The 12,341-nt window shown below is 38.9% G+C and overlaps 1 protein-coding gene across 2 annotated transcripts in view; it reads right to left on the bottom strand.

Moving 5' to 3' along the window:
• Nucleotides 1–10,967, bottom strand: part of HPGDS (hematopoietic prostaglandin D synthase) — a 29,424-nt gene extending 18,457 nt beyond the window's left edge. Inside the window, exons 1-2 of one of the 2 annotated variants that reach the window (XM_032686141.1) lie at nucleotides 10,876–10,917; nucleotides 7,613–7,695 (exon numbers count right to left, since the gene is read on the bottom strand). The gene's annotated coding sequence lies outside the window, so the exon portion shown is untranslated. Of the gene's footprint in view, nucleotides 1–7,612; nucleotides 7,696–10,875 lie in introns of both variants that reach the window. The other variant, XM_032686140.1, reaches the window with a different exon arrangement.
• Nucleotides 10,968–12,341: the final 1,374 nt, after the last annotated feature.

Raw genomic sequence — 12,341 nt, 5'->3', positions numbered from 1 at the left:
TTTTCAGTTTCTTGTACAGAAGCCAAGAGAAAATTTGAAATTACTTTGTTAGGTTTTCATGAGGTTTGGGTTTTTTTACTTCAGTTCTAGTTAGACTGTTACTTCGTGTAACAGGAAAGTTCTATTTGTTTTTAAGTGTAACAGGCAGCAAAAGAAAGTATCTGGGAGTTTGATTGTACAGCAAGAATGGTTCAGGAAAGGTGAACATATAAGCTTGTTTTAAATCAAAAGAAAGCGTTTAAATTCTACACACACTTTAATAAGAGAGAACTATGAGCTCAGCTGAGGTTTAAATGTGCTGAGGAAAGGATAGTAAAACAACCATCTCTCTCCTCACCCAAAGCAAAAACCTTTCTCCTTTTGGCCTTAAAGTAGCCTTTGCATGTCATTTACCATTCTTTTATATCCATCAGAGTGCTAGTAAGATAGCATGCAACACAGATAATCTGCACTAGGACAGGAAGGGAACTTTTTTTAGTGAATGAGTGCTACTATAACCTTGCAATAGAAACAACCACGTGTTTAGTTATCTTCTCTTGAAATCACATGCTTGAAGGCAGATCTATCATCAGCTTTGGCTTTAGAAGGAAAATCTCCTTGCTCAGAAAGAGAAAGCTTGCCATGAACTCACACTGAAAGGAGCAAATTACTTTTACCACTTGTCAAAACATCTACTTTCTCTCCTCAGAGTAACAAAAGCAGAAAAAAAAAATCATACCAAAAAAAAATCATACCAAAAGTGAAAGTTAGCTGTTCCCCTACAACCCACAGCAGGCTTGGAAGAGGTTATTAGTAAAAGGAGACTTTTCACATCTGATGACCCAGTAGAGAAGCCAGAACAGAGACACAGAGTTGCTAATGGAGATATCTACAAGTGCTTCAAAACAAAGACACCACTATAATTATTGTTTTTTAAGTCAACTGCTTTCCTTTGCACTGTATAAAACAGGGACGCTGCAGGCAAAATGAGTTGCATGGTTTAGGTAAGTGGCAGAAGTATATTTTCAAATTTTGTGCCCAGATTTATTACTTTTTATGCTTTATTGTGCTTATATAATATTATACTATATTTATGCAAGATAAGTTTGGATTATACATTTACAAAGCCAAAGTAAGAAGAGAGAATGAAATTGTGGGCGTTTTTTATTTCTCATTTGTCCCTGCTTCTGATTTGGTGTGGTCACTTGAGAGCAAGGAATGGCATTTTAAAATGAAGATGTGTTATCTGAGATTCAAATTAGACATGACAGCAATTTGGGAGTAAAAGGGGAAAAAAGCCCATTTGATTCTTTTCAGGTTTTTTAGAGGCAAGCAAATACTGCTGATTCAGTCTACATTTGCAGATGATACAACCTTTAACATACAAAATCCAGTGTCTGCTTCCCTTCTTTAGGTGTGTCTACAGAGCTTTTTTCATAAACATCCGTAGCAGTTCCAGTGCCCTGGACTTATTACACCACTCACACATGGCTCCAGTATCTTGGCTACCTCTGGCCCACTTAGCCCTGTGTTAGCAAAAAGTTGTTGGCAGCTGTAAGGCTTTTAAAAGCACAGAATCATAGATTTTTAAGGTACAACCATGAGGAAGGGAGTAGACAGCTGTATACAGAACAGGCTGGAGATGACAGAGGCCTAACATTTCTGTAAGGTGAGTGTGTTGAAAGAGTCTGATTCCTACTGTGGGAGAACTTTGTATACAAAGACTTGTCTATTCAGGAGTAGTGAGATGATGTAAAGAAACAGGAATTTTGGCTGAAGATCAGGAAGTCTCTCTGGACTTTATAGTAGATTGTGGAATATTCTGGTCTGTCAAGGAAGCAGTGGAAACTATTGTTTGAATTGTCTAAAGCAAAGCTAAACAAATTTCTAATGAACACACCGTAAGGAGTAATCAAATATTTGTAGTGGTGATGCACTTTGAAGCTTATGAATTTTTTTCCATCCATAGACCAAAAAAAAAAAACCAAAACAAAACCAACCCTACAAAGAGTTTACTAAAAATACTTGACATTTTAAAAGCCTTTATAGCTTTATTGTAAGCATGTTTTTGTAAATGTTTGTAGGTTTTATTTTTTATTTGTATTTATTGTGAAATGTCAGGAGTAGTGCTTCCTAAACAATTACAGACAAGCTTCTAAATGAAAGAAATGGTAGTGTTCAGAATAGCTTTTTGCCAAACATACAAAGTAAGTTGGTTTTGGGTTTTTTCCCTTGTCCTCCTTTACCTCATTTTCCCCAGTGTGTTTTATAAAGGAGTGGATCATGAGAAACAAATTAAAACCATTCAAAAAAATCCAGAATTATTGAATAATTGAAAAATGTCATTTCCAGAGGAAAAAGGTCTATCTGAGGTCTTTGAGCTCATGCTCTGGGGTTGAGGTTTGTTTTGTGGTTGGTTTTTTCTTTTTTTTTGGCAGGGGGAAGCAGTAAAATCTTTAAAACTATCTAAAATTATTTCTCTTTTTTTAGGCTAGTCATGGCTAAAAAATACTGGAAGATGTTGGTGATGGGTGGACCTCAGTGCCCAGACTTGCAGGCATTTATCCACCTGCTTAGCACTATTAAATCTCTTCAGGTGAGTTCGCTGCAAAACCAAGTGTGTATAAATGCAGAACGGGGGTGATTTACCTTTCACCAATAAACCTGCCATCTAAGCAGTGTTTCTTCACTTTCTAACTGATGAATGCACAGCTGGGAGGCCCCTGTACACCTCCCCTGCCATACACTGGCAGCATTTGAGTCCCAGTTCTATCGCATACAGCTTTCAAAGCCATGAACTCAATTGGTTTAAATTCACTATTAAATTAGCTTTAATACTTTGAAGTTGTTGACCCGCTTAGCTGATTTTCTAACTTTCCTCTGTGACTTTCTGAAAGCCAGCTTAACTGGCTTTAACATACCTTTAAACTGAAGATTAGTGGATCTCATGATTAAATTCAACTGTTGGAGCCACTCAGTGACAAAATCAAATGGGAAGTCTGAGAGAAGGTCAAATACGTGTAAAAGGTGGCATCCTCTGTGTTACTCATGAGTGAAAATTCAGGGTGGAGTTACAAGTGTCTAAGACAGATTTCAAATAATTTAAAACTGTTCGTGGCTTTATGGAGATACTGTATTACCTGATAAACTTGAGATGCTTTTATTCCAGTTGAAGCAGGACTGAACAATCAATTTGAAAACTTCAAGCAAGATTAGAGTGTAAAAACAGAGCCCAGGAAGAAATCAGCGTCATTCTCTGAGAAGTAAAATGCTGAGTTCCAGATAGCATTAGTAGAGCAGAGAAAAAGTGCTGGCAGAATGCAAACTGCCAGGATGAGTTTCAGCACAGGCAGCCTCTGCTATCCAGAATTTGATTCTGTATGCCCAGCCTAAGCTGCTGCCTTATAAGATTAAGCACCAAAACTCTGCTGGACTTAGTAGAGGAGCAGTGTTTCCTCTCTGTTCCGGAAAATCCAGCCCTCAAGGAAATGTTCTTCAGCTAATAACAGACACCTGGATTCAGATACTCAGTATGTGAATTCATAAAAAAATGTAAAAAAAAAAGCCCAAAACAAAACAAAAACAAACCCCAAAGGCCGCACTTAATTACGTTTTCTTGTATAAGGTTATTAGTATTTGAGGTGACAAACAGGAGAGAACTTTCCCTGAGCTGGGGCCAGAGGGAGAGAAACCAGCTAAGTTGAGCTATGTGTTCACATCCACCCAAAGTCTGACAAAGAGCTTGTGGTGCAAAGTCCCCTTTAATTGTAATTTGCATGGCAAGAAATTAAGGGTTTTCATACCTTAGGGTTTCATCATTGCTAGAGGATGTAAAAAAGCCCAGCTGTTCCCTTTAGCAAGTAAGACCAGCAGGGTTGGGTTGAGGTTCATCTGCGTGCTTCTAAAAATTTGGACTCTAGATGATGCATTGCCCTGTATTTATATTTATTTAACATGAGGGTTCTTCGTTAATTTAGGAGTCGCTGATGGAAAGCATTGAAGTTAGCACCTGCCACAATGCTGCCCTGGCCATGGGCCTGCCAAAAAGGGGAAGCTGGAGGTCTCAGCTGCCAAGTGTCATCATCCTCTCTTGAACTGCAACCAGCCCATGATGATGACTCAGTAGTGATGACTAAGTCAATGGATACCTTTATTTTATTGTAAGATTATTTTACTGTTTATTTTATTGTAAGATTAAGCTGTTATATCAATTTGAATTGTCTGAGTTGCTGGAACTGATTATGTATTCCATTTTCATTATTTTTATAGGATGAAAATATAACAACAAATCCGCTTCCACTCACATAAGCTTACAGGTATCTTTCTGCCAAGAAACATCTTGCTTTATGAAATGTGAAATGGAGTTTGTGCCCTCTCTAAGCACTAAACTAGCTAAAGGTGAAAAGTTTTGTGGACTTTTTTTTTTTTAAGCGCTGTTTTCAAAACATTTTCTGCTTTTTTATGAGATGTTTCTGCAAAGTTGACCTGAAAATCAAATGAGTTGGTTTGGAAGAGATGCAGACACAACAGCCTGATTTGGGTATCCTACTGGGATGGAGGGGGAATTGCAATTTCACCCCATTCAGACATTTACTCATATATTTCCATGATGTCCTACATGTACAGTTTGAAGTCTTATAACCAGTATCAGCTGAATATTTTCCATTAATGGTAACACTGGGATTTCAGAGGGAAAACTATTCCCTGTCTTCCTTACTCCCAATGACAGGGCCAAGCAGTGCTAATGTCAATCAAGAAACTCAATTTAGAAAAGGAAAGGAGAGGAGCTTGCTGGGTCTATATCTGTATATACAGACAAAAGAGTCTTTATGCATTGAAGGAGAGATTTTCTGTAGATTATTATCCAGGAGTGACCTATCTACGTATGAAGCATGGATTTTTCATTCTGATCCTTACAGGCTGGGGAGGGTTGTGTTACTTACAGAATACAAAGGAAGATTTTTTTAACCAGGAAAGTGACTTAGTCTACCTTGTTTCACCTCAGAAACACTAGGAATATTAAGTTCAATTTTGCCTGTCTTGCTTAGTGTCCTTCTCATTTATGTGAATTCCTCACCCCTGTAATTGGAGAGCTGAACATTAAAGCAGCTTTCTCCCTTCTCAGTTTTAAAAAATTTGCCTGTCCAAGTCTTTCTGCCTTCATTTTTTTTTAAATTTTCAGATTTCAGAGGAAGGAACCAGAGAGACAAGACTCAAATAGTTACTGTAGAAGGCAAGTAAAGAAAAGCTTCCACAGCTATAACAAATTCTAGATATAATGGTTGTGGCCTGATATTTTTTCATTACTTCCCTTTTACCTAACCAACCTAACATAATGATCAGAAGGGTTTTGGGAAAGGCCTGCTTGGTTATGTTTTCCTGTTTGAGCAATGCTGAAAAGGCAGGAGCCATCTGGGAAGCAGCCTTGCCCTGCCTGCAGACGTGGTGCTGCTCTACTCCTGGCTGCTGATCAAATCGGTTGCTGCAGGAATGCCTTCAGTTTTTTTCCTCGGTGAAAAGTTATTCTATATATTCATATTTTCTGTCTAAATTTTGATCTGAAAGTACAAAGAGAAATCGTGATGTATTGATCCTTTTTGGAGAGGAAAGTTTGATGCAGAGAAATTGGCTCATGCCAGCAAGAACCAGCCATGGGATGGTTGTCGGTCGCTTTGTCACTCCTCGTTTTTGAGGAAGGTTGACAAGTCTGCCTGGCAAATGCACTGGCTTAATCCAAGCTGTTTATCTGGATGTGAGTAACACTAAGACAATTAACTTCTGGCTTTTCCTAGGAAAAACTGAGAGGTGTGTGATATGCTCCCTAACTGGGGAAGTTAATGACTTTGGGATTCTCATTGAGAAACAGAGAATTAAAGAATTAGACGGTCCTCTCTTATTGCTCAGCAAAAAAGGAAAAACGCTCATTTTCCTTTCCTTGAACATAAACTTATTCAGGTTCTAACACAGAGTCAAAAATATTAGAGATTTAAGTGATATTTTCAGCCTTTGAAATCTAAAAATAGTAAGGATTTGATGATTTGTGGGGGGGGGTTTTCTTCTAAAAGATGTTTTTATTAATCCGTTTTTTTTAGCAAAGAAAATAAGATGTTTTCTGCCTGTCTTTTGGGGGAGAAGGATTCGAGAACATTGGCAGGTTAATGGAAGAATACAAATCTTCCAGTGGAAGATTTCTATAGTAGTCTGTTTTAACAGAGAATACAAGTAAAAACTCCAAGTAATTCTAAATATTTCCAGTCAGCTGTCAGTCTGACATAAACTCTCTTTCTGAAAATTGATGGTTTCTTTTCCCACTCCACACCAGTTATAGAAAATAAACATTTTAATTTGATCTCTTATTTTTCTATGCCACATAGCAATCTGGACCTTCGAGAGAAAAGAAAAAAAATCCGCACACCCTTTTCTGTACACAAATCAATTGAAGCAAATGTTTATGCAATTTGATGCAGGTTGAGTTTTGAAATAACAAATTCCAAATATAATGGTTGTGGCCTGATATTTTTTTCATGACTTCAAGCATATATAGATATAAATTTTTTTTAGAAGAATTTTGCATGTCTTTACCCAGTGTGCTGTTTATTTGTGACCTGTGGGGGAAATCAGCCTCCTGAAATGAGAACTTTAAAAGCATTGGGATTATTGAGTTTACTAATGATTACAAGTATGTTAAGTGACCTGATGAATAAAAGTCTGCTGTGTGAGCAAGGCCTGATCTGTCAATATGTGGGCTTAAGAGAAAGGGCTATATGAGACATTAAAGAAATTATCTGTCTGAGGAAGCTGCAAGCTTGGTTTGATGATGTGAAAAATCAGAACTCTAGAAAAATCCTTCAAGAACACAGGAAAAAACCCCACTTTTTTTATAGAGGGTTTTTTTTTAATTAAGAAAAAAAAGCCATAATGTAGAGGAGGATAAGAAGAATACTTATTCTGAGAGGATTTTTTTGAAAGTGAGGGTCTACTCTGACTGGACAATGAATGGGTGTTCACTGTCAAGGCTGTTGTTGAAGGAGATCGCCACTGGGCCCACTGGGTTTCTCCAAGCTGACTTTGTATCTGCTGCCCTTCATGTGATTGCCCCTCAGGCAACTGCAGTCAAACTGATAAGAATTGGGATATTTAAGGTTCACCCCGTTCATTTGAACTGAAATGAGTGAGGGAGCTCCTACATGTCAGCAGGTAGAAGGAGGCAAGGAGGTGGTAACAGACAGGGATTCACTCAGCCACTTCATCAGTGTGCTCCTTCTGCCTGACTTGCCAGGCTCTTCCATTTAGGGCCTGAGCATCTGTGGTGACTTTGCTTTCTGTCTGATCCTCACTCTTTTGGTTTGCATCTACTTTTGTCCCAGATTTATGTAAATAACTTTTGAAATTGTTTTGTGCAGCCTCCAAAGCTGTAATGAACTTCAGATGAATAAATTGCACACCTGAGACCGTGAAATAGTGGTAAATAAAACTGCAAGAGGAGAGATCTCAGAAAAGATGCAGACGAAGGAGTGGTTAGGATAATTTCTCAGGAGAAAATGTTTAAGTCTTCATTTCCTCATCAGGTGTTTTAAGAATTCCCTGAAGCATTTTGTGGTAGAACAAAAGCCTAAATAATCTTAATTCTTGCCAACACCAGTCATTCCTGTAAAATTCATGCCTTGCATCTGTCTCCGTAGGCTCCAGATGAATCAGCACCACTTCACAATATTCCTACAAAGTACAGAGCCCGATTGTGAGTGACGTTACTGTGTATTAAGTTGTTTAGTTGGCTCTCCAAAGGCAGCTGCTGGTTTTGCCAGGATAATTTCATGTCCATTTTCCAAGCTCTCAAGCTTGTCCAGCACAGTAATTTGTATAACAACTGCCTTAGCCACCTAACATCTTTCCTTGGATATTAAAAAGGTTTTTTCTATCTCAGCCATGTCTGCATGTGTGGGTGCATATGTACAAGGGGAAGCACAAATATCAAATCCTTCCCCCTGCTAGTCTAAACTACTTTGCTCTTGAACTGTTGCATGTTGTGAACCCACTATAAAATTTACTAAAAATAAAATTACAGGTGTGAAAGAAAGAATTAGATAGGCTTTTAAGCACTATGTATGATCCCTGTAGCCTGTACAGGTTTGACTGGGCAAGGTTTTATTCATATCATAGAGTTCTCCAGCACCCCCCACTATGTCTCCTGCTCACAAATTCCTAGTGTCCTCCTGCTCTGCCCTGGGATGTCTGGCACATTGCCACCCTGCCCAGGAGGGACCAGCACAGTGGGCCAGGGCAGAGATTTCAAGTATTTTCAGATATTTTGGAATTGTTTTTTCAGGCAGAGTGAGCCTGAGGAGACCCAGAACCTTGCTAAAATGCTCTTCAGGTATTTCCAATCTTCTTGAGAGGACCAGCGCTGGGAAACATGGACCTACAGCTCTGCCCAACACTCAGCCTAAAACCTGGAGACCACCTAGATTTGGCCTTAAGTGATAAACGTCCAAGACTCCATGAGTTATAGTCACCACCTGTTCGGTATGTAAAACCCTAACCTATGTGTCCCTATGCTTAAGAAGAAAGTACTTTCTGAGCAGCAGTTTGCAACCAATTTCACCTTTGTTGATGGAAATACCAGGTAGAGTCTGGTTCTGGGGCAGTGCCCATTGCTGTGTGTTCCTGCTCTGACCTTACCCCCTCAAAAAATGTGCTCATTTACCTGAGAGGCTGGTGTCCCACATTTATTTTTTCCTGTTGTCAAACATCAACTAAAGAAAGCTTACCAAACAGCTCAAACCATTATTTTTCTGTATACCTTTCTTTGTTTGCCTTATCCCTTTGCCATCTGCTACCCAAAACCAAAACATAATACAAAGACTGTCTGGTACCCCTGAATGCCCTTGTTTTCTCTCTTATTCCATTACATGCTTATGCTTTACTGAGTCATTCCAGCAACACTTTTAGTTCCTGCTAAAAAGATAAAAAATTAGCCATTTCATTTTTTTTCAAGTTCATCATTGTAGCTTTTTTGGGGGGAGTTTTAGCAGATTGACTCCAGATAAGCAAGGTTCTTCAAAATGGTGGCCCTTTGAAACATATATGCGGGATTTGGCAGATTTTTCTTTCCCTTTTTATTTTTCTTCCCCTCTTGGACTAGCTGTCAAAAGGATAAAAAAAAAAAATCACCTGTTTGAGATTTGCAGCATATGTAAGTCTTCAGCTGGTGTGAATAGCTTTCAGTGGCATGGCATGCCCCTTGCTAGTCCAACACCAGCAGTATGTCAATGGCTCCTGGGCAGTATAATTATTTTCTGGTGAGATTTTGATCAAAGGTGTTTTGAAGGTGAGCACCAACTTCAATTACTTCTGGTTTTTAACTGCTCTGGAGAAGTTTGTGTATGACAGACAGCAACCAGAAACCTTGAGAGCAAACCCTTAGAGCAGCACAGCCCGTTGGTCAGTGGCACGGGAGTGTGCTGCACTGAAGGTGACTGGCTAATATTCTTGCTTGTGCACAAGCCCAGAACTCTAAGAATAACTTTGTGTACATTTTCAGCTTAAAATTTGGAGAGCTTCAGTTTCATTTCTGTCCAAAGAGATTTGATTGTGTGCCTGGGCATGTGTGCATCTGCAGCGGTGAATAATAATTTACAGGATGTACCCATTTTCAGAGAGAGGTGGATTCTATTTTGGATTAAAGAAAACAAAAGAATAAACAAAAGTAAACTTTCGAAAGACCTCTATAGGGTTTTTTGTTTTGTTTTCTTTACAAATGTTGCAACTTTTGAGTATGAAAGTACTAGAGTTTACAAACAGTTTTAAGGAGTACAGAAGCCCAGGAAAGATAGTTTGTTTACTGGGATAGTTTGAGATGAGTAGTGAAGAAAAGATATCTTTTAATAGAGGAAAAGTGTGCAGGAGGATTATGGACACAGGCAAATTACAGCAGTTAAAGTTTAAAGGAAAAAATTCTTAACAGCTACTCAGAGTATCATTTTGAAGTAAAGACAAAAATTGACAGCAAAAACCTCTGTGAGTTTTGATAAGGAGAAAAATGCAGACAGTGGAAGCAGACACAGGAGGTTTTTCCTCTAGAGAATGATGATGGGAATTAGGACTAGGTTATGTTAATCCATTGGTGAACCGAAATACAGGAATTTGAAATGAACAGAACAATGCACAAAAATGACCTAGAGGAATTGGTTAGTGCTGCTTAATATTCATCTAATTTCTCTGACATTAGCCTAGATTTGACTTGGTTATGTAAGTGAATGCATAGAAGTCGGCCTTTACCTCTAATGGAATATTGATTTAAAATCATTTTTCACTTACTGAAAACTCCCTGAAGAATGCCCAGAGCTTCCTCACTCCAGCTTTTTGCTGATGAGGTTGTATTTTCTTTGGGAAGTACTCTGACATGCAGCCTGATTATCAGAGTAGCTCAGTACTGATTACATAAGGCACTGGTGAGAAACAGGGGCTTGATGTACCAACAGGCTACTGATCTGCCTTTTTGTCTCTAGAAAGCAGTTCTGGTAAAGTCTGATTTTAGCAGTGCATGTGACTGTACAGATGTTTTAAGTAAAGCAGGCAGTTGAAAGATGCCTGTAAGTAGCAAAGAAGACGTATGGGCGAGGTACTTGAGTTGTACTTGCAGACACCCTGTAGTGCTCCTGGTTATCCCTCTCTATGCCGATCGTACTACTCAGAGACTCATGCTGAATAAACTGAACAAAAATCTAAAAATTAAATACTCTCAGTACTTGCTCTACATGTAGCATAATCTGATGAAACTAACCCCCACACAGCCACTATAACAGTAGCCCTAGGAAGGGCAGAGTAGGATCAAAGAAGAAAGGGGAAAGAGAGGAACCAGGCTGCAGCAGTTAGCGAAGCTGAAACAGAACTCACTCTGGTGCGGTGATACGTGGTCCCTTCCTCAGCGCACACGAGTCCCTCTGAGTGCTGACCTCGGTGGAAAAGGCTTTTATATGCTCAAGCACTGTTTATTAATATGCAAACCACTCCCCATGACAAGTATGCCTTCATTACTCACTCTCTCCCCCCTCTCATACACAGGCAGACACAGAGAAAATTCATCAGTTTCTCGGATAACAAGCAAGTTTGGTGACTTTTGGGACTAATACAGCAAATTGTGTGCTGAAATTTTTCACCCTGTGTTTAAAGACAAGAAATACTTCAAAGTGCCATTTAAAAAATATATGATAATTATTAAAAACACAGGCACTGGTGAGCTGAGTCAGACGATGGGTGTTTTTTCTAAATGTAAGAAGTGTGGAACAAGCCAAGAAATGTCTTGGATTATTTCTAACTCATGTGAAGCCCCACAATATCTGATCTAATTCCAGAACAATGCCTTAAATAGCTGCAGTCTCACTTTTACATAAAGAACAAAGTGTGATTTAAGTTGGTTTGTTTTTTTTTGTTTTGTTTTGGGTTTTTTTGTTATCAGTGAAGAAGGGTAAAGAGGATTCATGCAAGCTCTGTCCATGAGTAATGCACATTAGAAGTTAGGGCTCTGTGATGTTATTTCTTCTTATCTGTTGTGCATATTGTGCTTTTCTGTTTGTTTTCATTTGTACTTTGGCATTAGCAAAGCCATTCAATGCTGCAGTACTTTGCTTTCCACTGAGCTTACAACCAGAACGCAGCAGCAATGGAGCAAGCTTTCTGATGCTAAAGAGCAAGGTCCGATGTGTACTACACAAGTCTGTTCTGAGGCCTCATTCATCTTTTATAATAAACAGTTGTGGGTGTTCTCCACAGGTGCAGGGAGCAGTGTTGGCCAAAGCACTCTCCCCTAGGATGAGGATATGCCAGATCCTTGTAGCTCACACCATGAATCATTTACCGCAGGTCAACTTGTTTCCATGTAATACATGTTTTTCCCTGATGTCCGCAGCTGACTTTTCAATCACCAGCAGCCTTTATAGCTAAGAGAAAATTTAAAAAAAGAACCCCAAAGTGTCTTCCAATTGGGACTGGTGTAATCTGAGCAGTGAGCTAAATTGCTGATGCTTACCTTAATGGTGGCATTCCATGCTTTTGGATTTACCTTTGCTGCAGACTTATGATTTAACATTCCTTTTCTCCAGCATGTCAACTTGGGAATGGTGGTTTCAAGTACATTACAAAAAGGGAATTTTAAAGTGGTCTAATTAATACCATATTTCCCCAGTTTTTAATTGTTGATTGTTGAATAAGCAACCTCTTTCAGGTACAACAGTTCCTTCACTTGCGGAGAAGCATTCTGAGACATTTTCCTCATGTTGTTAGCAGAAAACTGAAGGGGTATTTATGGTGCTCAGGTAAATGGAATTTGAAACAAATTTATTTTACCAGTGTTTGCAAGATTT

The sequence above is a fragment of the Chiroxiphia lanceolata genome, chromosome 4, assembly GCF_009829145.1.
Source record: "Chiroxiphia lanceolata isolate bChiLan1 chromosome 4, bChiLan1.pri, whole genome shotgun sequence".
Taxonomy (NCBI): Eukaryota; Metazoa; Chordata; class Aves; order Passeriformes; family Pipridae; genus Chiroxiphia; species Chiroxiphia lanceolata.
This window is presented reverse-complemented; position numbering and strand designations above follow the sequence as displayed.